This window comes from Rhinoderma darwinii, chromosome 6, assembly GCF_050947455.1.
Source record: "Rhinoderma darwinii isolate aRhiDar2 chromosome 6, aRhiDar2.hap1, whole genome shotgun sequence".
Taxonomy (NCBI): Eukaryota; Metazoa; Chordata; class Amphibia; order Anura; family Rhinodermatidae; genus Rhinoderma; species Rhinoderma darwinii.
The window spans coordinates 26,341,802-26,365,371 of NC_134692.1; the positions used below are offsets into that span (position 1 = coordinate 26,341,802).

Here is a 23,570-nt window from a genome sequence, read left to right on the forward strand (position 1 = left end):
CAAAGCCTAAGCAAGTAATGGCTCTACAGGATTAATGTTTGGACATTACGTGCAGATTTTTGTTCCTATACATTAGATTTAAGCGCTTGGCTGCTGATTTTCTTTTTTACTTATATTGCTAGTAGAGAAACTCACTGGTGACTACTTGCTTCCCTCATAAGGTAGGGCTTAGTGTTGGCTGGTGGAGAGGCGAACACTCACCGCCCCCATTATTACCCCAGTACCCACCACCACCAGGTGTGCTAGGAAGAGCCGGGTACAATCCAGTACCCGAACCTCTGAAGTGATGGTCGGGGCACTGGGGCGGACGCAGGCTGGTATTATTAGGCTGAGAAAGTCCAAAAACAATGGGCCTTCCCACCCTGGTAATGCTAGGCTGCTGCTGCTATGTTGTATCTGGCTGGCTATGAAAATGGGGGGACCCCACGTGTTTTTTTTTTAAATAAACAATTGAAAGAATAACTTGGGGTCCCACTATTCTTCATAACCAGCTAGACACACTAAAGCAGCTGCAGCCTAGCATTACCAGGGTGGGATGGGCCATTGTTTTTGGGCTGTCCCAGGCTAATAATACCAGCCTGCATCCGCCTCAGTACCCAAACATCACTTCAGATGTTCGGGTACTGGATTGTACCGGCTCTTCCTAGCACACCTGGTGGCGGTGGGTACAGGGGTAATAATGGGGGGGGGGGGGTTAGTTTTAGCATCTCCACCGGCTAACACTAAGCCCTACCTTAGTAATGGACGCTGTCTTTCAGACATCTGCCATTACTAAGGTAGTAGTAATAAAGTTTAAAAAAAAACCCTACACAGAAGAAATATTTTATAGATATAAAAGCCCCACACAACCCTCGTTAACGATTTTATTGAAAATAAAAACACAGTCATCAAAGTAGTCCTCGTATCCGACGAAGTCCAACAACCGAACCTGTAAAAAAAACACATTAGTAACTCTAATAACTAAAAAAGCAAAACAATTATTATACTTCCCTTCCTGGGTCTGTGACAGTAAACTGAGCAGTGACAGCTCTAAGCTGTCATTGGTTAGTTTACATCACATGGTCCCAGGTTACCTCCGTTCATCGGCCTACTTTTAAAAGTTTTGTGCTCCAGTCGGGAAGGGGGGCCGCTGCAGGAGTTTGTTTTTTTTTCTAAAAAATAATAAACTGTAACCTGATCAATAGTAAAGGAAATGGGCCCCAGTGTTCATGTGGGGGGCAGGGGTGTGAATATTTGTGGGGTAGAACTGAGCATTTCTTTTAGGGTATGTCCACACGTAGTGTAAACACTGTGGATTTTACGCAACGATTTTCATATGTGAAAAATCTGCAGCGTAATATAATAGCAGTAGAGTGGATAATATTTGAACAAATCTCAGCCACACGCTGTGTAAATAACCCACCGAAAAAACGTTCATAAATTGACCTGCGGTACGTTTTTATAATCCGCAGCCCGTCCATTTATGTTGTGGAATCGCTGTTTTTTTGTTGCAGGTTTTTCCTATTGAATTCAATGGGGTGGTAAAACCTGCAACAATTAGCACATGTTGTGATTTTTGCGGCGGAAAAGCTGCGTTATCGGGGGCGTCAGCCCTAAAAGTGCCTAGGGCAGCACAAACTCTAAATACGGCCCTGGCTATGGGTCTATGCTGTACCTCTGTGTGCCTCTATATGAAATCTATCATGGGCCTGTAATGTATGGGGAATGCATCTCCTTGTGGCAATGTAATTTCATCATCAGTAAAGTGTTGTTGAAATGCTATGCTGTGAAATTACTGCTTTATCCCTCCACTAGGTGGCACTTGTGCAGTGGTGAAACTGTTCCCTGTCTGGCCATGTATGAGCGAAGATATGCTACATTGCATAAGAGGGTGTTTAAAGGGGTTTTCCAGTCCCTAAAAATTGATGGCCTATCCTCAGGATAGGCCATCAATAGCTGATCGCTCAGGATCTGACTCCCGGGACCCCCGTCGATCAGCTGTTTTGAAGGGGTGCAGCGCTCAGGGGAGCACCCTCTTCAAAACAGCTGATCGGAGGGGGTCCTGGAAGTCAGACCCTGAGCGATCAGCTATTGATGGCTTATCCTGAGGATAGGCCATCAATTTTTAGGGACTGGAAAACCCTTTTAATCTGGCCAGTAAAGACATTGTGTACATATTGCATTCTGTTGCGTTTATTGACTGTTTTGATAAGGTAAGTAAAGGTGCTTGGATTGTTCCAATCTACATTCAGGTCACCGGGATGTATGGCCCGAAAGCCATTTTAAGGCTGCATGTACTATTCTGTAACAGACTGATGGTGGACACCTGAGCGTTTGTTATCACGCCTTGGGCGCGGCACTTAGGGTAGGTTCACACGTGCACGTCCGATACGCCTGAAATTACGGAGCTGTTTTCAGGAGAAAACAGCTCCTGAATTTCAGACGTGATGGCATGTGCAGGCATTTTTCGCTGCGTCCATTACGGACGTAATTGGAGCTGTTTTTCTATGGAGTCAATGGAAAATGGCTCCAATTACGTCCCAAGAAGTGACAGGTATTTCTTTGACGTGGGCGTCTTTTTTACGCGCCGTCTTCTGACAGCGGCGCGTAAAAAAAATGACCGTCGGCACAGAACATCGTAAAGCCCATTCAAATAAATGGGCAGATGTTTGCCGGCGCATTGGAGCCGTATTTTCGGACGTAATTCGAGGTTAAAACGCCCGAATTACGTCCGTAAATAGGGTGTGTGAAACCAGCCTTAGGGTATGTGCACACGGTAGCAGGCTTTTACGTCTGAAAAGACAGACTGTTTCCAGGAGAAAACAGCTGCCTGGTTTCAGACGTAAATGCTCCTCCTCGCATTTTGCGAGGCTTCTTTGACAGCCGTAAATTTTGAGCTGCTCTTCATTGAGTTCAATGAAAAACGGCTCAAATTACGTCTGAAAGAAGTGTCCTGCACTTCTTTTGACGAGGCTGTATTTTTATGCGTCATCGTTTGACAGCTGTCAAACGACGACGCGTAAATGACAGGTTGTCTGCACAGTACGTCGGCAAACCCATTCAAATGAATGGGAAGATGTTTGCCGACGTATTGTAGCCCTATTTTCAGGCGTAAAACGAGGCATAATACGCCTCGTTTATGCCTGAAAATTGGTCGTGTGAACCCAGAATTAGAGTATAAAACAGCGGTGAGCCCGCTAAACAATGTTCAGTGTTGGGACGAAGTAGAAGTGACCTCAGCTCTGCGTCACCAAGAGAGAAAGAGGTGTTGCTGCAAGTGGAGAAGTCTGGAAAAAATCTGCTGAGGAAGTGGAAGGAGAGACCAACAGTAAGGAGCTAGTACTGAGGAGCCTGTGTTGGACTGGTGAGGACCGTACTGCTTAAGTATCGAACGTCAGGCCAGTGGAGGAGACATGTCCTGAAAAGCAAGCAGAAGGTGGTGTGGCAGATCACTACTGTACAAATAGCTGAACCGGTGAAGGGCGCGTGAGAGGGAGGTGAGACGCAAGACATTGAGAGATGTGTAACTGTCAGTGATTAGCATCAGTGAAAGACTAAGGGTTGAGAGTCGCTCCTTTTTGAGGCTTACTGAGCCTTTTAAAGAGCAGCCACCATCTCGTGGGTCACTAGGCCTGAAGTAACGCAGATAGCAGCCAACATCTTGAGGCCTGAAAGGTCTAAAGCAGATAGCCCTTATATCAAGGAGGGGTGCCCGTGACTCTGTGTCTGCCAGTCATACATAACAAGCTAACCATCTTTGCCAGCCTGAGCCGTAACTAAGTTTGCGCCTCCCGAGGTTGGGAAAAAATTATAACTATTGTCTGTGGCCATGTACACCATAAGCTCCGGCAGGAATTGTATATAATTTAAAGAGGCTCTGTCACCAGATTTTGCAACCCCTATCTGCTATTGCAGCAGATCGGCGCTGCAATGTAGATTACAGTAACGTTTTTATTTTTAAAAAACGAGCATTTTTGGCCAAGTTATGACCATTTTCGTATTTATGCAAATGAGGCTTGCAAAAGTACAACTGGGCGTGTTGAAAAGTAAAAGTACAACTGGGCGTGTATTATGTGCGTACATCGGGGCGTGTTTACTACTTTTACTAGCTGGGCGTTGTGTATAGAAGTGTCATCCACTTCTCTTCACAACGCCCAGCTTCTGGCAGTGCAGCACTGTGACGTCACTCACAGGTCCTGCATCGTGTCGGCACCAGAGGCTACAGATGATTCTGCAGCAGCATCGGCGTTTGCAGGTAAGTCGATGTAGCTACTTACCTGCAAATGCTGATGCTGCTGCAGAATCAAGTGTAGCCTCTGGTGCCGACACGATGCAGGACCTGTGAGTGACGTCACAGTGCTGCACTGCCAGAAGCTGGGCGTTGTGAAGAGAAGTGGATGACACTTCTATACACAACGCCCAGCTAGTAATAGTAGTAAACACGCCCCGATGTACGCACATAATACACGCCCAGTTGTACTTTTACTTTTCAACACGCCCAGTTGTACTTTTGCAAGCCTCATTTGCATAAATACGAAAATGGTCATAACTTGGCCAAAAATGCTCGTTTTTTAAAAATAAAAACGTTACTGTAATCTACATTGCAGCGCCTATCTGCTGCAATAGCAGATAGGGGCTGCAAAATCTGGTGACAGAGCCTCTTTAATATAGGCTGCACTTGTTTTCATCCGTGAAGCTGCTTTTAGAGCAGCACTTCTCAAACAGTGTGGTAGGTGTAGATACAGTGAAGGAAATAAGTATTTGATCCCTTGCTGATTTTGTAAGTTTGCCCACTGTCAAAGTCATGAACAGTCTAGAATTTTCAGGCTAGGTTAATTTTACCAGTGAGAGAAAAAACCCCAGAAAATCACATAGTCAAAATTATATATATTTATTTGCATTGTGCACAGAGAAATAAGTATTTGATCCCCTACCAACCATTAAGAGTTCAGCCTCATCCAGACCAGTTACACGCTCCAAATCAACTTGGTGCCTGCATTAAAGACAGCTGTCTTACATGGTCACCTGTATAAAAGACTCCTGTCCACAGACTCAATTAATCAGTCTGACTCTAACCTCTACAACATGGGCAAGACCAAAGAGCTTTCTAAGGATGTCAGGGACAAGATCATAGACCTGCACAAGGCTGGAATGGGCTACAAAACCATAAGTAAGACGCTGGGTGAGAAGGAGACAACTGTTGGTGCAATAGTACGAAAATGGAAGACATACAAAATGACTGTCAATCGACATCGATCTGGGGCTCCATGCAAAATCTCACCTCGTGGGGTATCCTTGATCCTGAGGAAGGTGAGAGCTCAGCCGAAAACTACACTTGTTAATGATCTCAAGGCAGCTGGGACCACAGTCACCAAGAAAACCATTGGTAACACATTACGTCGTAATGGATTAAAATCCTGCAGTGCCCGCAAGGTCCCCCTGCTCAAGAAGGCACATGTACAGGCCCGTCTGAAGTTTGCAAATTAACATCTGGATGATTCTCAGAGTGATTGGGAGAAGGTGCTGTGGTCAGATGAGACTAAAATTGAGCTCTTTGGCATTAACTCAACTCGCCGTCTTTGGAGGAAGAGAAATGCTGCCTATGACCCAAAGAACACCGTCCCCACTGTCAAGCATGGAGGTGGAAACATTATGTTTTGGGGGTGTTTCTCTGCTAAGGGCACAGGACTACTTCACCGCATCAATGGGAGAATGGATGGAGCCATGTACCGTCAAATCCTGAGTGACAACCTCCTTCCCTCCACCAGGACATTAAAAATGGCTCGTGGCTGGGTCTTCCAGCACGACAATGACCCGAAACATACAGCCAAGGCAACAAAGGAGTGGCTCAAAAAGAAGCACATTAAGGTTATGGAGTGGCCTAGCCTGTCTCCAGACCTTGATCCCATCGAAAACTTATGGAGGGAGCTGAAGATCCGAGTTGCCAAGCGACAGCCTCGAAATCTTAATGATTTACAGATGATCTGCAAAGAGGAGTGGGCCAAAATTCCATCTAACATGTGTGCAAACCTCATCATCAACTACAAAAAACGTCTGACTGCTGTGCTTGCCAACAAGGGTTTTGCCACCAAGTATTAAGTCTTGTTTGCCAAAGGGATCAAATACTTATTTCTCTGTGCACAATGCAAATAAATATATATAATTTTGACTATGTGATTTTCAGATTTTTTTTTAATATAATCTATCTTTCACTGGTAAAATTAACCTAGCCTAAAAATTCTAGACTGTTCATGACTTTGACAGTGGGCAAACTTACAAAATCAGCAAGGGATCAAATACTTATTTCCTTCACTGTAGGTTCTCCTGCACCCGGGGAAAAGATTCAGATTGGCGCCCCCCCCCCCAACTTATTTTCCGACATCTCCTTCCCCCTCACCATGTTTGCTTTCTTTACCAATCAATGAGGTGTAATTTTTTGTCACAATTTTTTTAATGTAACTCGAGCATAAAACCATTTCTACATTTTACAAGCAATATAGTTATATAACATAGTTAACATAGAAATAGATTAAAAGAAAATAAATTGAAGAGGCCACACACAGCCCCCTGTAGATAGTGCCACACACAGCCCCCCTTGTAGATAGCGCCACACAGCCCCCCTGTTGTAGATAGTGCCACACACATCCACCTTGTAAATAGCGCCACACACCCCCCTTGCAGATAGTGCCACACACAGCCCCCCTTGTAAATAGCGCCACACAGCCCCCCTTCTAGATAGTGCCACACACAACCCGCTTCCCCCCTTGTAGATAGCGGCACACTCCACCCCTTGTAGATAGTGCCACACACAGCCCACTGCCCCTTTGTAAATAGCGCCACACTCCCCCCTTGTAAATAGCACAACATTGCCCCCCTTTTAAATAGCGCCACACTCCCCCCTTGTACTTAGCGCCACACTGTAAACTGAGCGGTGAGTGGTAGCCTACTGCTACCACTCTTAGCTCTGCCTGACGTGACTTACCGAAGGAGCCGAGGAGGTCATGCGGCGCAGGTAGCGGCGGAGTTCCTTCTGAATAGGGTCGGTGACAGCCAGGGCCGGACTTAGGTTGGATTGTGCCCTGTGCGGGACTCTCTAATGCTGCACCCTACACAAAACAAAAATTACCACATACATAGACACGCACATACTGGAACATTTATACTGTACATACATAAAGACAGATATTTAGACACACAGGCAAATATACATACACACATCTGGAATATATACATACATGTAAATATATAGACGTACAGACACACATATATACACACACACAACGGCAGATAAATACACACAGGAACATATACAAATACATAAAAGGCACATATATACAAGCAAAAAGACACATTCACAAACAGACCCAGTACATATAATGCCTGCAGTCCTATGTAACACCACAGATAACACAGTGATAACTCTCTGAGTGCAGATAATGTCATAGATGATAACTATACCCACAGACACATATAAACACACCCACACAGAGTATGTGTATATAAGGGCAGCAGGGTATATAGGGGTCAGCAGGATATATAGGCGGTCAGCAGAGCATATAAGGGGCAGCAGAGTATATAAGTGGCAACAGGGTATATAGGGGCAGCAGGGTATATAAGGGGCAGCAGGGTATATAAGGGGCAGCAGAGTATATAAGTGGCAGTAGGGTATATAGGGGCAGCAGGGTATATAAGGGTCAGCAGGGTATATAAAGGGCAGAAGGGTATATAAAGGCAGCAGCGTATATAAGGGGCAGCAGGGTATATAAAGGGCAGCATGTTATATAAGGGGCAGCAGGGTATATAGGGGGCAGTAGGGTATATAGGAGGCAGCACAGATATCTGCATTTTATCTGTTCTACTTTAATATTGAACACACATTTTTACAAAGAGACAAACACATGCAGAGACATATACACACACACACACACACACACACACACACACATACAAACAAACACAGAGACACATACTGTATACCCACTACACACACATATGCACACAGACACACATAGATACTCACCATGTCTCCTTGCTGACAGGATCATAGGTTTCTTGCAGGACAGGCTGTGGGCAGCGCATCCTCCTCTGCTCCTCGGCTGTTATTTACTCCGCGTGTATAACAGCAGGGCACAGATTAGAGGCAGAGCCCAGTGGCACCCCCTAAAGTCGGCCCTGGTGACAGCCCGGGAGTGGACCTGTCCAGTCACCTGACCTGAGTCATCTGACCTCGTCACTGACGTGAGGTCAGGTGACAGGTCAGGTGACTGGACTGGTCCACTCCCTAGCCGTCACAGACCCCAGTCAGAATGCCGCTGCATGATCTCCTGGCTCTTCCTAAAGCTGATCGCTGCTGCAGGTGTCCGACATACAGGGCGCCTATCAGCAGTGGTCAGCTGCTCTGCGGCGCCCCCCCCCCTACCACCTAGTTGTGCTCGGGGCACATGCCCCGCCTGCCCCCCCTAGCTACGCCCCTGCGGTAGGCTTTACTGGTGAGGTACCCACCAGTTGTTGGTGGGCACAGCTGGGGAGGAAGTATTGACAGGATGACCATATTCTGCACAGGCCTTTCCCTGACTTACTTATTTTAATGTTACACTTTGCGATGCATTATTGGCATGGACTTTTACCATTGATGAGGACCAGGCATCAACAAGTCCTAGTTGAGGACTCAGTAGAAAAACGTTGAGAAGTCCTGGTTTAGAGTGATTAGAAAATTATAACAAAAAATGCAAATAAACAAAACAAAAACAGAAATGTCAGAGAGAGAAAGAATGAAAAAAAGAAAGAAAGAAAGAAAGAAAGAAAGAAAAAGAAGAAGAATAGAAAAAGCTATACATCTGGTAGCACAATGGTCTTAGGGTCTCATGGACAACAGCAACAAACCATAATAACCTCCTCTAGAAATTACTTATTATACCTTTAATGACTTTAATAAATTAATTGAATAAATAATGCATAAAAAACATTATAGATAGGAATACCTGCACTAATTTATAGCAATTAAGTGGTGGACCACGGTGTTAAAATAGCGCACAGGGCTCATGTTCTCCATGCCTTATAATCTCCATGACACATAGGAATAAAGATCTTCCTATGGATTCATATTGTCAGTAATCCAGATGCTGGCCTTACATAATTACCAGATAATGATACTTAGGAGATATAACTTTCCTACATAGGTATTGCTCTGACGGCATATGTCTAATTAAAATCAACATTACTTACAATTAGGCATAAATAGTCAATAGCATCTGTAGTTTCAGGAGAACACGTGACGGAAGATGAAGAAGCAATTAATTGGATGAGGCCGCCTACAGAACGATGGAGAAAAAAAGGCATAACAGTAAGATTCATTTTCATTATTATTTCTTTTAAACCTATAGTGAATAGATATATTGCTCTTTACTCTATAGGGGAGGGGGTCTGATTAAAGCAATTGGGAAGGATTTGGAGGAAGAATATGAAGAGAAAAAACACCATCATATGTCACACCGTGTTATTTTTATACAACTGTGCAAAGGCATGTTGTATCTGGAGAAAAACCATCTGTATGCATATCTATATAAAGGTCTGTGCAAGGGAATATTCTTGTAGCAAAGCCTCCTCCTAGAACTGATGAAATGCAAGTGCTAAGAAAAAATAAAGGATGGTAAAAAAAGGGTGGTGAAAACAAGATGGTAATTTTGCTTTTATGTCTTAAACAGAGCGAGATGTTTGTAGACTGCCATCTCTTTTACTCTAAGGCTATGATCACACCTGCGTTGGGGCTTTCCGTTGTTCTGCTCCGTCAGAGGAGCAGAACAAGGGAAAATTGTAAGCCATGGTTCCGTTGCACCACAGATACCAAAGGTGGCCGATGACTCATTGACTCTAAGGCTGGGTTCACACGACCTATTTTCAGATGTAAACGAGGCGTATTATGCCTCGTTTTACGTCTGAAAATAGGGCTACAATACGTCGGCAAACATCTGCCCATTCATTTGAATGGGTTTGCCGACGTACTGTGCAGACGACCTGTCATTTACGCGTCGTCGTTTGACAGCTGTCAAACGACGACACGTAAAATTACTGCCTCGGCAAAGAAGTGCAGGACACTTCTTTGCAACGTAATTTGAGCCGTTCTTCATTGAAGTCAATGAAGAGCAGCTCAAGATTTACGAGCGTCAAAGACGCCTCGCATAATGCGAGGAGCTTTTACGTCTGAAACGAGGCAGCTGTTTTCTCCTGAAAACAGTCTGTCTTTTCAGACGTAAAAGGCACTTCTCGTGTGCACATACCCTAATGGGTCACTAATGGGATCCATTGATTCTAATGGGTTTCGTCGGCTTTCTGTTAGGGTGTCCGTGGCTTTACCGGAAATAATAGCGCAGCCGTGATCTCAGTCGGATCTGAGATGAAGGACCCTAACGGAGCCTCTAATGCAGATGTGAGCAGGCCCTTATACACGTTCAGTCATTGTTTACTACAATGGTGTGGACTCATCAAAACTAGTGCAAAGGAAATGCGAATATGATGCTCATAACAACTAACCAGGGGCATAGCTAGGAAGGGTTGGCAAGGCATGAGACCCGAGTGCTGGGTGCTGGGTGCCAGGGAGAGCACTAACAAGCCACTCTGCCTTGACCACGGAATTTAGATACTAGACTATGTCAAGGGTTGCCACCATTTCCACTCAAAAATACAGCCCAAGTTCAGGGTATATTTACCCGGCTTTGTAACTTTTTTACACCATTTTGCACAAATTGCGGAAAAAAAACCACCACAAAACTGGCATGTGTAATTACACCCCAACATGGGTAAAAAAGTGGGTGTGGTTTTGCGGGCGTGACTGAGTGTGAGTCTAGGAGGTTCAGACAATCAAGGGGGGGGGGGTTTCTTAAGTTGCAAATTCATCAAAAGTCGCAATTTGCACATTTTATTATTTTTTTGATGCGCTTATGATGTCCAAGACAATTTTCCCAAAAAATATGCGGGGCTTAGCCAAAAGTGCATGGCCTGCTGTGGCCCAACAAATAGACTATAATTTATGCTGAAGCGTAGATTTTACTTTCAGACGTAGAGATGTGCCTAATTTACTAAGAGGTGTGCACCTCGTAATAAACTAGGCGCATCTTACTCCAGCTATCTTTATATTAAGACAGGCGTATGAAACACCAGTCTTAGTAAATCTGCCCCAATGACTCTCTGTAACTCAGTCAGTATCCTCCCCCGACCTCAGCTTTTGAATTTTGGGTCTACGCAGACCGGCAGTGTACTCATGTCTGGCCGATGAATGTGAATATCTCTAGCTTTTTGCTGCTTTGCCCGCTGCAATCTCCCTACTGCGCCAATCTCACACTTGTTTCTACTACTCCTGATTCTGTTGATGTTCTTAGGGCTGGACGGCCAGATAAAGGAGAAGTATCCAATCGAATTGGGAAGTGATCTGACTGTACATCAACTGTCCTGGGGGTAGCTTACTATGTCCACGTTGTAGCACGATTTGTTGCATTCAGTGCATTGTACACTTAGACTTCTAGAATGCTAGAAGATCTAAAAGATTGATTGCTGTAGGCCCCTGAAGATTTGCAGCAGAAATAGATAGCGCAGAAATAGATAGCAAAGAAACGCGTAGGGCTAATAGTGGGTAGGATAGGAATTAAGGGTCTTAGCACTTGAACCATATTCCTTGCACCTAACTTGGATGTGCTGGACTTGGATTCAATCTATCTACCTTGTGCAGATCTCTATAGGGGCGGCTATTGGGCCCCACCTATATCTCTGATATTCTATGTCCAGTTTACAAACATATATAAAAACAAATAAAAATAAATAGTAACTAAGGTACAAACTGGACATAAATATATGTGATATGTTATTTTTTTTTAGCATTATTACCTACCACACTAGATTAATTTATTTTGTGTCAATACAAAGTGCAAAAGCACTAGACACATATTCTTGATACATTGTATCATTTATCTTGTATAAGCTGACATACTTATAATATAAACATTGGCAGTGAAGCATTGACTGCTAATTTATATAGTAGGTTTACATACAGTAGTAAACACACAGTAAAACACTTACATACATAGACCTAACTTACCTGCTCCTGCCGCCGCCGCTCCCTCTGGTCCGTCCGCTCCGGTCTGCTCCCTCCGCTCCAAGTGCACAAGTCCGGAAGCCGCGACCGGAAGTAGTAATCTTACTGTCCGGCCGCGACTTCCGGTCCACAAGAAAATGGCGCCGGACGTCGCACAGTTCAATTTGGACTGTGTGGGAGCGGCGCATGCGCCGTTCCCACACAGACGGCGTACAGCATAGTGGATGGAACGGGCCCTGTTCGCATTCACTATGGGACTGTATGTGTCGTATTCCATGTCTGTATGTGTTGTGAATCGACACATACAGAGATGGAAAAAAAAATGGCAGCCCCCATGGACAAGAAAAAGTGAAAAAATAAAAAAAAGTAAAACACAAATACACAAATAAATGTAAAAAAATGTAATAAAACACTAAAAGCAAATTGATATAAAAAAATAAATTTGTGACACTGGTCAGCGACTCAGTGAGAAAACTAACGGAAATTGAGAATTACAGACAGTGATTTTGTACATCAACTGTCCTATTATTACCGATACTTGCTATTGCTGGTTAAAAAAAATTGACCGATACTAGCCTCCTAATGGAAATAGGGCAGAGGTTTACTGGCCTGGTGGTCACCTAAACTAGGGCAGCAAATTAAATCTTTGTCACAGATAAAATAAATACTAGCTATGACCCTGCCAAAGGCCAGAGGTTTAAAAGTAGCCATTAGAATTCTGCATTTAGCTTTGGATGTGAATGGAGAAGAAAATATCACTGACCTTAAAATCAATAAAGAATAAGTAAAGCAAAGTATTTACAAATTTGCTCAACATTTTATACAGATTTTAACTGGTTTCAACAACACTATATCATCTGAAATTTGTTTAAAATCAACGAATAATGTAAAATACACAGATAAAATGGGACAGATGTACTAATGTGTCTGCCGCACCAATGTGTTGTAAATTGCGCCAATTTCTTGTTAAGCCATATTTTGTGGTATAAGAAGCACAAAAGTGTCTAGCAGGTCAAGTAAGATGCTCCATATTTATCATACAGCATGCACCACTGGGAAACATTTGCCGCATCATCTGACTGCCTAGACTAAGTTTACACGGCCTAAGGGTATGCTCACACACTTACTAAAAAAACGTCTGAATTTACAGAAGTTTTTTTTAGCAACTCGCGTTTTTCGCTGCCATTTTTAGAGCTGTTTTTCTATAGAGTCAATGAAAAACGGCTCCAAAAACGTCTCAAGAAGTGACATGCACTTCTTTTTTGCTGGCGTTTTTTTTACGCGCCCGTTTTTCAAAACGCCCCGTCAGAACAGATCGCCGTTTTTCCCATTGAAATCAATGGGCAGATGTTTGGAGGCGTTCTGCTTCTGATTTTTCTGCCGTTTACGTCCCGAAAAACGGCCGAAAATAAGCCGAGTGCACATACCCTAAATCTTAAGGGTATGTGCACACGAGAACTGGCTTTTACGTCTGAAAAGACAGACTGTTTTCAGGAGAAAACAGCTGCGTCGTTTCAGACGTAAAAGCTCCTCCTCGCATTATGCGAGGCGTCTGTGACGCCCGTAATCTTGAGCTGCTCTTCATTGAATTCAATGAAAAATGGCTCAAATTCCTGCACTTCTTTGCCGAGGCAGTCATTTTACGCGTCGTCGTTTAACGGCTGTCAAACGACAACGCGTAAATGACAGGTCGTCGACACAATATGTCGGCAAACCCATTCAAATGAATGGGCAGATGTTTGCCGACGTATTGGAGCCCTATTTTCAGACGTAAAACGAGGCATAATACGCCTCGTTTACGTCTGAAAATAGGTCGTGTGAACCCAGCCTAAACTGCATTAATACATCTGCACCAATATAGATTTTTTTAATCTTATATATGCCATGATAGTTTTTTGTTTTTTTTGCATGAGTTCTCCTTTACTGGAATAGAATTGAGAAATAAACTGTGATTATCAATGAAACCCCAAACCGACTTTTTTGATGCAAATAATTTGCACTAAGAAAAGAAATGGCAAAGAGACAGACAGACAGCTGCAAAACTGGAAAAGAAATGGACACATAGCATGAGGAATAGTCATCCTAACATAAGCAAACATAAACAGATGGGAGCAGAAATATCGCAGTGAGAAGGAGCGGCACTGAATTACCAGGGAACACGTTACGTACTCAGATACCAGTGAAGAATCAACAGATTTTCTCTTACTATAGCCTACATTTAGTCTTTGACTTAACTGGAACATCAAATCCACAATTTAGGCCTAATTCACACGAACGTGTCCGTTTTGATCGCGTAAAAATCGCAGCGTTTTTACTGCGTTGCAGTTCCGCGTGACATCAGTGTATGGTGCGTGTCTGCGTTTTTTACGCGCGTATGACATCAGTATGTCGCGCGTATGTCAGCAAAATAAACTGAAGGAGGTGTTTTTCTATTTTTCATTTCTTCAGCATCTGTTGCGTGAATCACGCACAACACACGGATGTGCGTTCGTGTGCCGTCCGTGATATTCACGCACCCATTGACTTCAATGGGTGCGTGATGCGCGAAAAACGCACAAGTATAGGACATGCAGTAACTTTCACGCAGCAGACACACGATACGTGAAAAACACTGATTGTCTGAATGGCCCCATTGACTTGCGTAGGTCCGTGCGATGCGCGTGAAAATCACGGACGTGAAATACGCTCGTGTAAATAAGGCCTTATTAGCATTTTAATCCTACCCTCTGGATTTGTAATCATCGCCATCCTGAAACACCTCTGGGTATTAAAATATAAGGAGACATTTAAATAAATATGTAACATCAATATATTCACGGAAATTTTTTAAATAAATTGTAAAGCTTTAGGCCCAGTTCACACAGTTTTTTTGTTGCTGATTTTGACGCGAAAACCGCGACGGAATGAGAGCCAAAAAACTTCCAAATTTGCAGGGAGGCAAAGGTGTTTTTTTCCCCGGGCGGCTTTTAACCGCTTGGGGGAAAAAAAAGCGGAATCTCCTTTCTTGCTGCGGTTTCCGCCTCTGACCTCCCATTGAAATCAATGGGTGGCAAAAAAAGCGTTTTCCGCCGCATTTCCACAAAGCGTTTTCCAAAAAAAGCGGCAAAAAAGCGCAGGTGGGTTAAAATCTGCCTCAAAAGTCCTGAAGGAATTTCGTGGCAGATTTTTTCTGCCTGCAAAATAATCAGTGTGAACATGACCTTAACCTCTTAAAGAGGACCTCCACTTTTGGCATTTCGTTTTGTTAGAAAAAAACTCCTAAAAATAAACTGCACAGGTTGTCCTGCTTCAGTGACCTCTATTTATAAGCTGTAATCTGTAAGGAAACCTGGCTGCAAGTGTTCAATTCCCCTGCAGCGCCACCCAGAGGTGTAAGGGTATGTTCACACTACCTATTTTTGACCGAAAAACGCCTGAAAAATCGGAAGCATAATGCCTCCAAACATCTACCCATTGATTTCAATGGGAAAGCGGCGTTCTGTTCCGATGGAGCATTTTTTGCGGCGTTTTTTTACGCGTAAAAAAACTGCCGCGAAAAAGAAGTGCAGGACACTTCTTGGGACGTTTTTGGAGCCGTTTTCCATAGACTCTATTGAAAAAAGCTCCAAAAACAGCCATAAAAAACGCAGCGAAAATCACGAGTGACACAAAAAACTTCTTGAAAACAGCTCAGTATTTTGAGACGTGTTTGACTCTGCGTGTGAACATACCCACATGAAGCACCCGTGGTTAGGTGATAATTGTCAATTTTGGGAAAACCCCTTTAATGTGCTGTCCGTGTAATGGATGTATGTTCCAGATTCTCCAGATAGAGAAGACTCTTTGTAGACATTATGTGCTTTAAATTATTGATAGAGTTTCCAAAAAAGGACCCCCCACCACAGTTGTCCTAATAGAGTATTTGAAAAAGGGATTTCTAAGCCAGACTTCGTCCCCAATTACCTTTGTGCTCATAACTTTATTTTTCAGTCTATGTAGCTGTATGATGGTGACATCATGTCCAGCAGCCACAAAAATTCCAACGTTGTTTTTGTCTATTTTTTTTAACACAGCTGAATACCAGAAAAATTATATTTTTTGCACATATAGTTGTTAGAAGAATTTTCCATACTTAGCAATAATGATTTAAGTTTTCATCCCAATAAGAGTTTTATTCTCATCGATGAAATACCGAGATCATGTACGTTATGCATTGAAATTATTTTATTAATGCTAGAAATATGTTTTCATGTGTTTATTACGTATTTTTCTTCTTATTTTCTCTTTTTTTGTCTTCTAAGGCCTAGTTCACATCTGCGTTGGTGGCTCTGTTAGGCGACTCCGTTGCAGATTCCTCCCGAAAATATCATAAGCAATAGCGCACCCAGACTGAAAATTCAAGTCAATGGGTTCCGTCGGCAGCCGGTGGTCTCCTCTGACGGAGCAGAACAACGGCATAATGAACGCAGATGTGAACTAGGCCTAAGTGATTTCATTTTATTTTCAACTTTATAAATATGCCAAAATATTAGATAAAATAAACCTTCTATCTAAGCTAATGTTAGGCCATAGCAATGTATGCTATAACAACAGGCAATAGGATCAGGCAGCTACTTGTTTCTCTAGGAGCCAGTGTTGCCCGCTCATCTATGACACCCCCATGATAATGTCAGTGGGATTTCCTCAGTGACGTGAAAGGTGGAGCCCTTTTGTATTACATTAAGGTCAGTATCGACCATGGTCACTCATAAACAAAAATTGTGGAAAACTATTTTCTCACTCACTGTCAGCCAAGCTTCCAGTCGGGTCATAGCCATGCAGGTGGGAGCCTATTGGCCACCCGAAGACAAGGTCTACACTATTAGGCCTCATTTACACGAGCATGTGCGTTTTGCGCACGCAAAAAAATGCAGCGTTTTGCGTGCGCAAAAGGCACTTGACAGCTCCGTGTGTCATCAGTGTATGATGCGCGGCTGCGTGATTTTCGCGCAGCCGCCATCATAGAGATGAGGCTAGTCTACGTCAGTCACTGTCCAGGGTGCTGAAAGAGTTAACTGATCGGCAGTAACTCTTTCAGCACCCTCGACAGTGAATTCCGATCACAATATACAGCAACCTGTGAATTAAAAAAAAGACGTTCATACTTACCAAGAACTTCCTGCTTCCTCCAGTCCGGTCTCCCGGCCGTTGCCTTGGTGACGTGTCCCTCTCTTGTCATCCGGCCCCACCTCCCTGGATGACGCGGCAGTCCATGTGACCGCTGCAGCCTGTGATTGGCTGCAGCCTGTGCTTGGCCTGTGATTGGCTGCAGCTGTCACTTGGACTGAATTGTCATCCCGGGAGGTCAGACTGGAGGAAGAAGCCGGGAGTTATCGGTAAGTCAGAACTTCTTTTTTTTTTTACACGTTCATGTATATTGTGATCGGAAGTCACTGTCCAGGGTGCAGAAACAGTTTAACTCTTTCAGCACCCTGGACAGTGACTGTCTCCTGACGTCGCGACCCGGAAATTTTTTTGCCGGGTTCGGTCAAAACGAGTTCGGCCGAACCCGGTGAAGTTCGGTACGCTCATCTCTAAATTCTGACACTCCGTTTGGATGTTTGTAAACAGAAAAGCACGTGGTGCTTTTCTGTTTACATTCAGTTTGACAGCTCTTGCGCGAATCACGCAGTTCGCACGGAAGTGCTTCCGTGCTGCATGCATGGTTTTCACGCACCCATTGACTTCAATGGGTGCGTGATGTGCGAAAAACGCACGATTATAGAACATGTCGTGAGTTTTACGCAACGCACTCGTGCTGCGCAAAATTCACGCATTGTCTGCACTGCCCCATAGAGTAATATAGGTGCGTACGACACGCGTGAAAAACACGCGCGTCTATTACGCTCGTGTAAATGAGGCCTTACACCGTGTTCCAAATTATTATGCACATTGGATTTAAGTGTCATAAACATTTAATTATTAGTTTTTCAATTAAACTCATGGCTGGTATTGTGTCTTAGGGCTCTTTGGATCATTGTAATCAATCTCAGACACCTGTGATAATTAGTTTGCCAGGTGTGCCCAATCAAAGGAAAACTACTTAAGAAAGACGTTCCACATTATTAAGCAGGCCACAGGTTTCAAGCAATATGGGAAAGAAAAAGGATCTCTCTGCTGCTGAAAAGCGTGAAATAGTGCAATACCTTGGACAAGGTATGAAAACATTGGATATTTCAAGAAAACTTAAGCGTGATCATTGTACTGTGAAAAGATTTGTGGCTGATTCAGACCACAGACGGGTTCGTTCAGATAAAGGCATAATGAGGAAGGTTTCTGCCAGACAAATTAATAGGATTAGGAGAGCAGCTGCTAAAATGCCATTGCAAAGCAGCAAACAGGTATTTGAAGCCGCTGGTGCCTCTGGAGTCCCGCGAACCTCAAGGTGTAGGATCCTCCAGAGGTTTGCAAGTGTGCATAAAGCTATTATTCAGCCACCGCTAAACAATGCTCAGAAGCAGAAACGGTTGCAGCGGGCTCAGAAATACATGAAGACTAATTTTCAAACCGTGTTGTTTACTGATGAGTGCCGTGCAACCCTGGATGGTCAAGATGGATGGAGTAGTGGATGGTTGGTGAATAGCCACCATGTTCCAACAAGGCTGCGACGTCAGCAAGGAGGTGGCGGAGTCATGTTTTGGGCTGGAATCAGGGGGAGAGAGCTGGTAGGCCCCTTTAGGGTCCCTGACAGTGTGAAAATGACCTCTGCAAAGTACGTAGAGTTTATAACTGACCACTTTCTTCCGTGGTACAAAAAGAAGAACATTGCCTTCCCTAGCAAAATTATCTTCATGCATGACAATGCACCATCTCATGCTGCAAAGAATACCTCTGTGTCATTGGCTGCTATGGGCATAAAAGGAGAGAAACTCATGGTGTGGCCCCCATGTTCCCCTGACCTCAACCCTATTGAGAACCTTTGGAGCATCCTCAAGTAAAATATCTATGAGGGTGGGAGGCAGTTCACATCAAAACAGAAGCTCTGGGAGGCTATTCTGGCATCCTGCAAAGATATTCAAGCAGAAACTGTCCAAATACTCACAAATTCAATGGATGCAACAATTGTGAAGGGGATATCAGAGAAGGGGTCCTATGTTAGCATGTAACTTGGCCTGTTAAGTTTTTTTTGATTGCAAGAGCTTTTGATTTCTGTAAATATGACCTCCTGATGCTGCAAATTCAACAAATTACCATTTTAGTTCTCTTTACAACATTTAAAATGTTTTGATCTCTGTTGTGCATAATAATTTGAAACAGTGCATTTTGAGTTTTTTACTTCTAAAAACAATCTGTTATCATTAGGAGATTTGTTCAATAAAATTTGCATTATACTCCAACGGTTGATGGCTTGAAGATTATACTGACTGTCATTTGCATCGACTATTTAGGAAAATCAGCGAAAAATAACATTTGCATAATAATTTGGAACGCGGTGTAAAGCAAATGCAAAAAATGCTCCAAACGACCCTGTTTTATAACGCCTCCCATTGATTGAAAATGGAGGTTAAAAGGTGGAAAAAGGGAGATTTGCAGCATTTTTTGGAGCGGATTCTGACGCGGTTTCCATGTCAAAATCACCACCAAAAAACGCTGTGTGAACTGGGCCTTATGGGGTCACTATCTCAGTAGCACTGTGACAGCCACGGTTATGGCAGCACTGTCCTCAAAATATCTAATGTGATGCACGGCCGCCATTTCCTCGCAGCATTCCTCTTGCAAAAATTAACCCTTTCCCGTCGCTGCAGTGGCTATTTACGTCGGGAAAGTGTATTTAAAATATGACGTCCGCTCAGAAGCAGAGTGTGCGCCATAGCTGCTGGGTCTCTGCTGTATTACACAGCAGGGACCCAGCGGCAATGCTTGCGCCCAGAAACATCTCTGACCGCAAGCATTTAACCCCTAAGATGCCGATGTCATCTGAGGGGCTTTCACTTTCGGTTTACCAGTGCTCACTAGCGCCCATGCGGCGAGGTCGCGGGAGCCAGTGTGTTTATCTAGCAGCTGGGAGACTTGTGAATGTTCCCAGCCCTGCTATAAGAATACTGCTATTGAAATCGGCCTGTGGTAGGTCTCAATAGCAATCAGGGCCTGCTCCAGGTTTATGTGGGCCCTTGGGCGACACAGAATTAGTTGGCCCCTTTTGCAGGGGAACCCCCGGCGGCAGTAAAATGGCAGAAAACATCACTTTGTGCCCCCATATAGACGTAAGGCCCGTTTTATGCCCCAATATAGAAGTTAGGCCCCCAGTTTGTATCCCCATAAATTTAGTGCCCTCTGTAGATAGTGCCAGACAGCCCCCCTCCCATCCCCCCTGCCAGGTAGTGCCCCACAGCCCCCTCCCTGGTAGTGCCACACAGCCCCCCTTCCTGTAGGTTGCGCATTTGGGGTTCCCGACGCTCTGGCTGTGGATTCCGCTTTAGGAGAAGCCCCTGACGTCACTGTCCATATATGGACAGTGTTGTCAGGGGCAACCCCAGAGCCATAGTCCCGGGCAGGGCACTACTAGCACTTTGCCTGAGACCAGGGTTGTAGCTAAAGGCTCATGGGCCCTGGTGCAAGAATTCAGCTGGGGCCCCCCAACCCCTCCCCAACACCAACAGACCCCTGCACACGCCTATAACCAGCTGCTTTTCCCGACAGACCCCATGAATGCCCCACAGTATAATGCCCTCCATAGCTGCCCCACAGTATAATGCCCCCCATAGCTGACCACAACAGTATAATGCCCACATAGCTGCCTCCACAGTATAATTCCCCCATAGCTGCCCCCACAGTATAATGCCCCCATAGCTGCCCCCACAGTATAATGCCCCCATAGCTGCCTCCACAGTATAATGCCCCCATAGCTGCCCCCACAGTATAATGCCCCATAACTGCCCCACAGTATAATGCCCCCATAGCTGCCACCCCCAGTATAATGCCCCTATAGCTGCCCCACAGTATATTGCCACATACAGTATAATGCCCCCTTACAGTATAATGCCCCCCCATAGCTGCCCCATACAGTATAATTCTCCCATACAGTATAATGCCCCCCCATGGCTGCCCCATACAGTATAATGCCCCCCATACAGTATAATGCCCCCTTGGCAGCTACCATATGAGTCCCCCCCATACCCAGTATAATGCCCCCATGTGTATGTACCTAATAGAAAAATATTAACATAATTACTTACCTATCCCCGTTCCCACGATGAGTGGAGGAGATCCTTTTCCTCCTCTACACTGTGCGGTGAGTGACTCGGCGCAGACAGGCGTGATGACGTCTTACGGACGCAGATTCAGTTGGAGGTGGGACCACTGCGGTCAGCGCTTTGTGGTAACGGGGGCCCTGCGGGCCCCACAGGCTTAGGGGCATGGTCACAGTTGCGACCCTATAGCTACGCCACTGCCTGAGACACTGCTCCTGACAACACTGTCCATATATGGACAGTGATGTCAGGGGCGTTCCCAGAGGCGGGGAGTTCCCTGGGACGCCTTCTCTCCTCCTTACATCACTGTCAATATATGGACAGTGATGCCGTGATAACAGCAGCATCAGCACCCGGCGGCCGAGTGGGCCCCCCCCAAGTGTAGTGGGCCCCGGCACTTGCCCGGGTTTGCCGGGTGCTGACGCCGGCCCAGATAGCAATACACAGATTTTTCCATAGACTGCAATACTGTGATATTGCAGTCTATGGCATAAGCGATCTAATGATGGCAGGCTCAAAATTCATAGGGGGGCTCAAATATAGTAATAAAAAAAGTTTTGAAAAAAATATAAAAGCTCAAATCACCCCCTCTTTCCCTAGATCACATGCAAAAACAAACAAACAAAAATAAACACAAACACATTAGGTATCCCCGCGTCCGAAAATGCCAGAACTATAAATATCTAAAAATATTTATTCAATACGGTGAACGTCATAGCAGGGAAAAAAGCTCAAAGTGATAGTATTTTTTACCACTTCAACCCACCAAAAAAATGTAATAAAAAGTGATCAAATGCCAAACATTCCCCAAAATCGTATCAATAAAAACAACATCTTTCCTTGTACAAAAAGACGCCTTACACAGCTCTGTACACAAAAATATAAAAAAGTTATATGGCGATGCAAAAAAGTTTTGTTTCTTTCAAACTTTTCCTTTTTTTTTTAAAGGTACTTTAGTAACATAACAAAAATATATAAATTTGGTATCACCGTGATCGTACTGACCCACAGAATAAATGTAACATGTCATTTTCACCATACAGTGAACATTGTAAAAATGAAACCCATAAGAAAATGGCGTAACAGCTGTTTTTTTTTCCAATTCCACCCCATTCTTTAATTTTTTCCCAGCTTCCCAGTACATCACATAGTACCATTAGAAAGTACAATTTGTCCAGTAAAAATTAAGCCCTCAAAAGCCTGTGTCAACAAAAAAATAAAAAAAGTAATGACTTTTTGAAGGCGGGGAAGAAAAAACAAAAGCATAAAAACGAAAATTAGTCTGGTCCTGAAAGGGTTCAAAAAAAGGAGCACCAAACATGGCTCCTGTAACGCAGACACAACTTGTCAATTGACTTACACTCTAGCGTATTAGAGAACAGTACGTAGCCATCAGCGTAACATAACTGTTTATCTCATACTTCCCCTGATTGGTTGCCTGGAAAGGAAAGGATGTGATGTAATGTTGAACCCGGACGTGCTTTGCTTTGAATGAAATCCGGCTGATTCACTGCGGCTGCCGGAGTGAGAATATTCTGAAAGATCTTCGTTATTTTCCTGAAAAGTTTTTTCACAGGTAATGCGGCTTCTAGGAGCCATGTTACCGTAGCATGTTAAGCCAACAGACTGTCATTGAGGTGGATAGGAGTTTGCGAATTGTCACTAGGCCGCAGGCTCGTCCTGGGACTATAGTAGTTAATCATGCCGATTGTTGTGAGCGTTGGTCAGGGCTACAGCATTAAGATACTTATCCATCACTGAGACCTCTCGTATTGTTTACGTCAGTCCGACCCTTACTGTTGATAGGGAGAGGGTAGAGATGAGGTGTAAGCTGAGAAAGGGAAATGCCGACTCATGCTGCGCCGCTCACTCCTCCCTGGCTCATCCTCTGCTATATCTATTACTTTGTCTTCCACTCACTGACAGCTGGAAGAGATATTGAAAATGTGGGGAGATGAAAACACAAAGGGAGGCATTTATAAAAGCTGTTGCCAGTAGCAACCAACCAGATTCCAGTTAACATTTCTGTTTAGAAAATAAAAGCAGCAACCTTATTGGTTGCTATGGGCAACTACTCTTTCTAAGTTTATCTCTGTGTGTAAAGCATCTGTAGGGGGTGTAATAACTGACAGAGGTGGTAAAAAATAAGGAAACTTTTTTTTTTTTTTAACATTATACGCTTATAATTCTGTCCCTGTCAGCGTGCACACACTCCGATTATGCTATGGACGCAACGTCACCGAGGTCTAGTGCCAGGAGAAGAACTTTAATTGGGTATTTCCATCGTAGATATTTAT

The 23,570-nt window shown here is 44.1% G+C and overlaps 1 protein-coding gene and 1 long non-coding RNA gene across 2 annotated transcripts in view; one reads left to right on the forward strand and one right to left on the reverse strand.

The window, feature by feature from the left end:
• Positions 1–850: 850 nt before the first annotated feature.
• Positions 851–23,178, reverse strand: LOC142656214 (uncharacterized). Its single transcript, XR_012849624.1, has 3 exons — positions 22,634–23,178; positions 9,205–9,290; positions 851–928 (listed from the first exon to the last, which is right to left on the reverse strand). It is a non-coding gene; the product is annotated as an uncharacterized LOC142656214 (long non-coding RNA).
• The window catches only part of PSMD14 (proteasome 26S subunit, non-ATPase 14), a 73,303-nt gene continuing 72,464 nt past the window's right edge, over positions 22,732–23,570 (forward strand). Inside the window, exon 1 of the mRNA XM_075831098.1 lies at positions 22,732–22,849. The gene's annotated coding sequence lies outside the window, so the exon portion shown is untranslated. The remainder of the gene's footprint in view (positions 22,850–23,570) is intronic.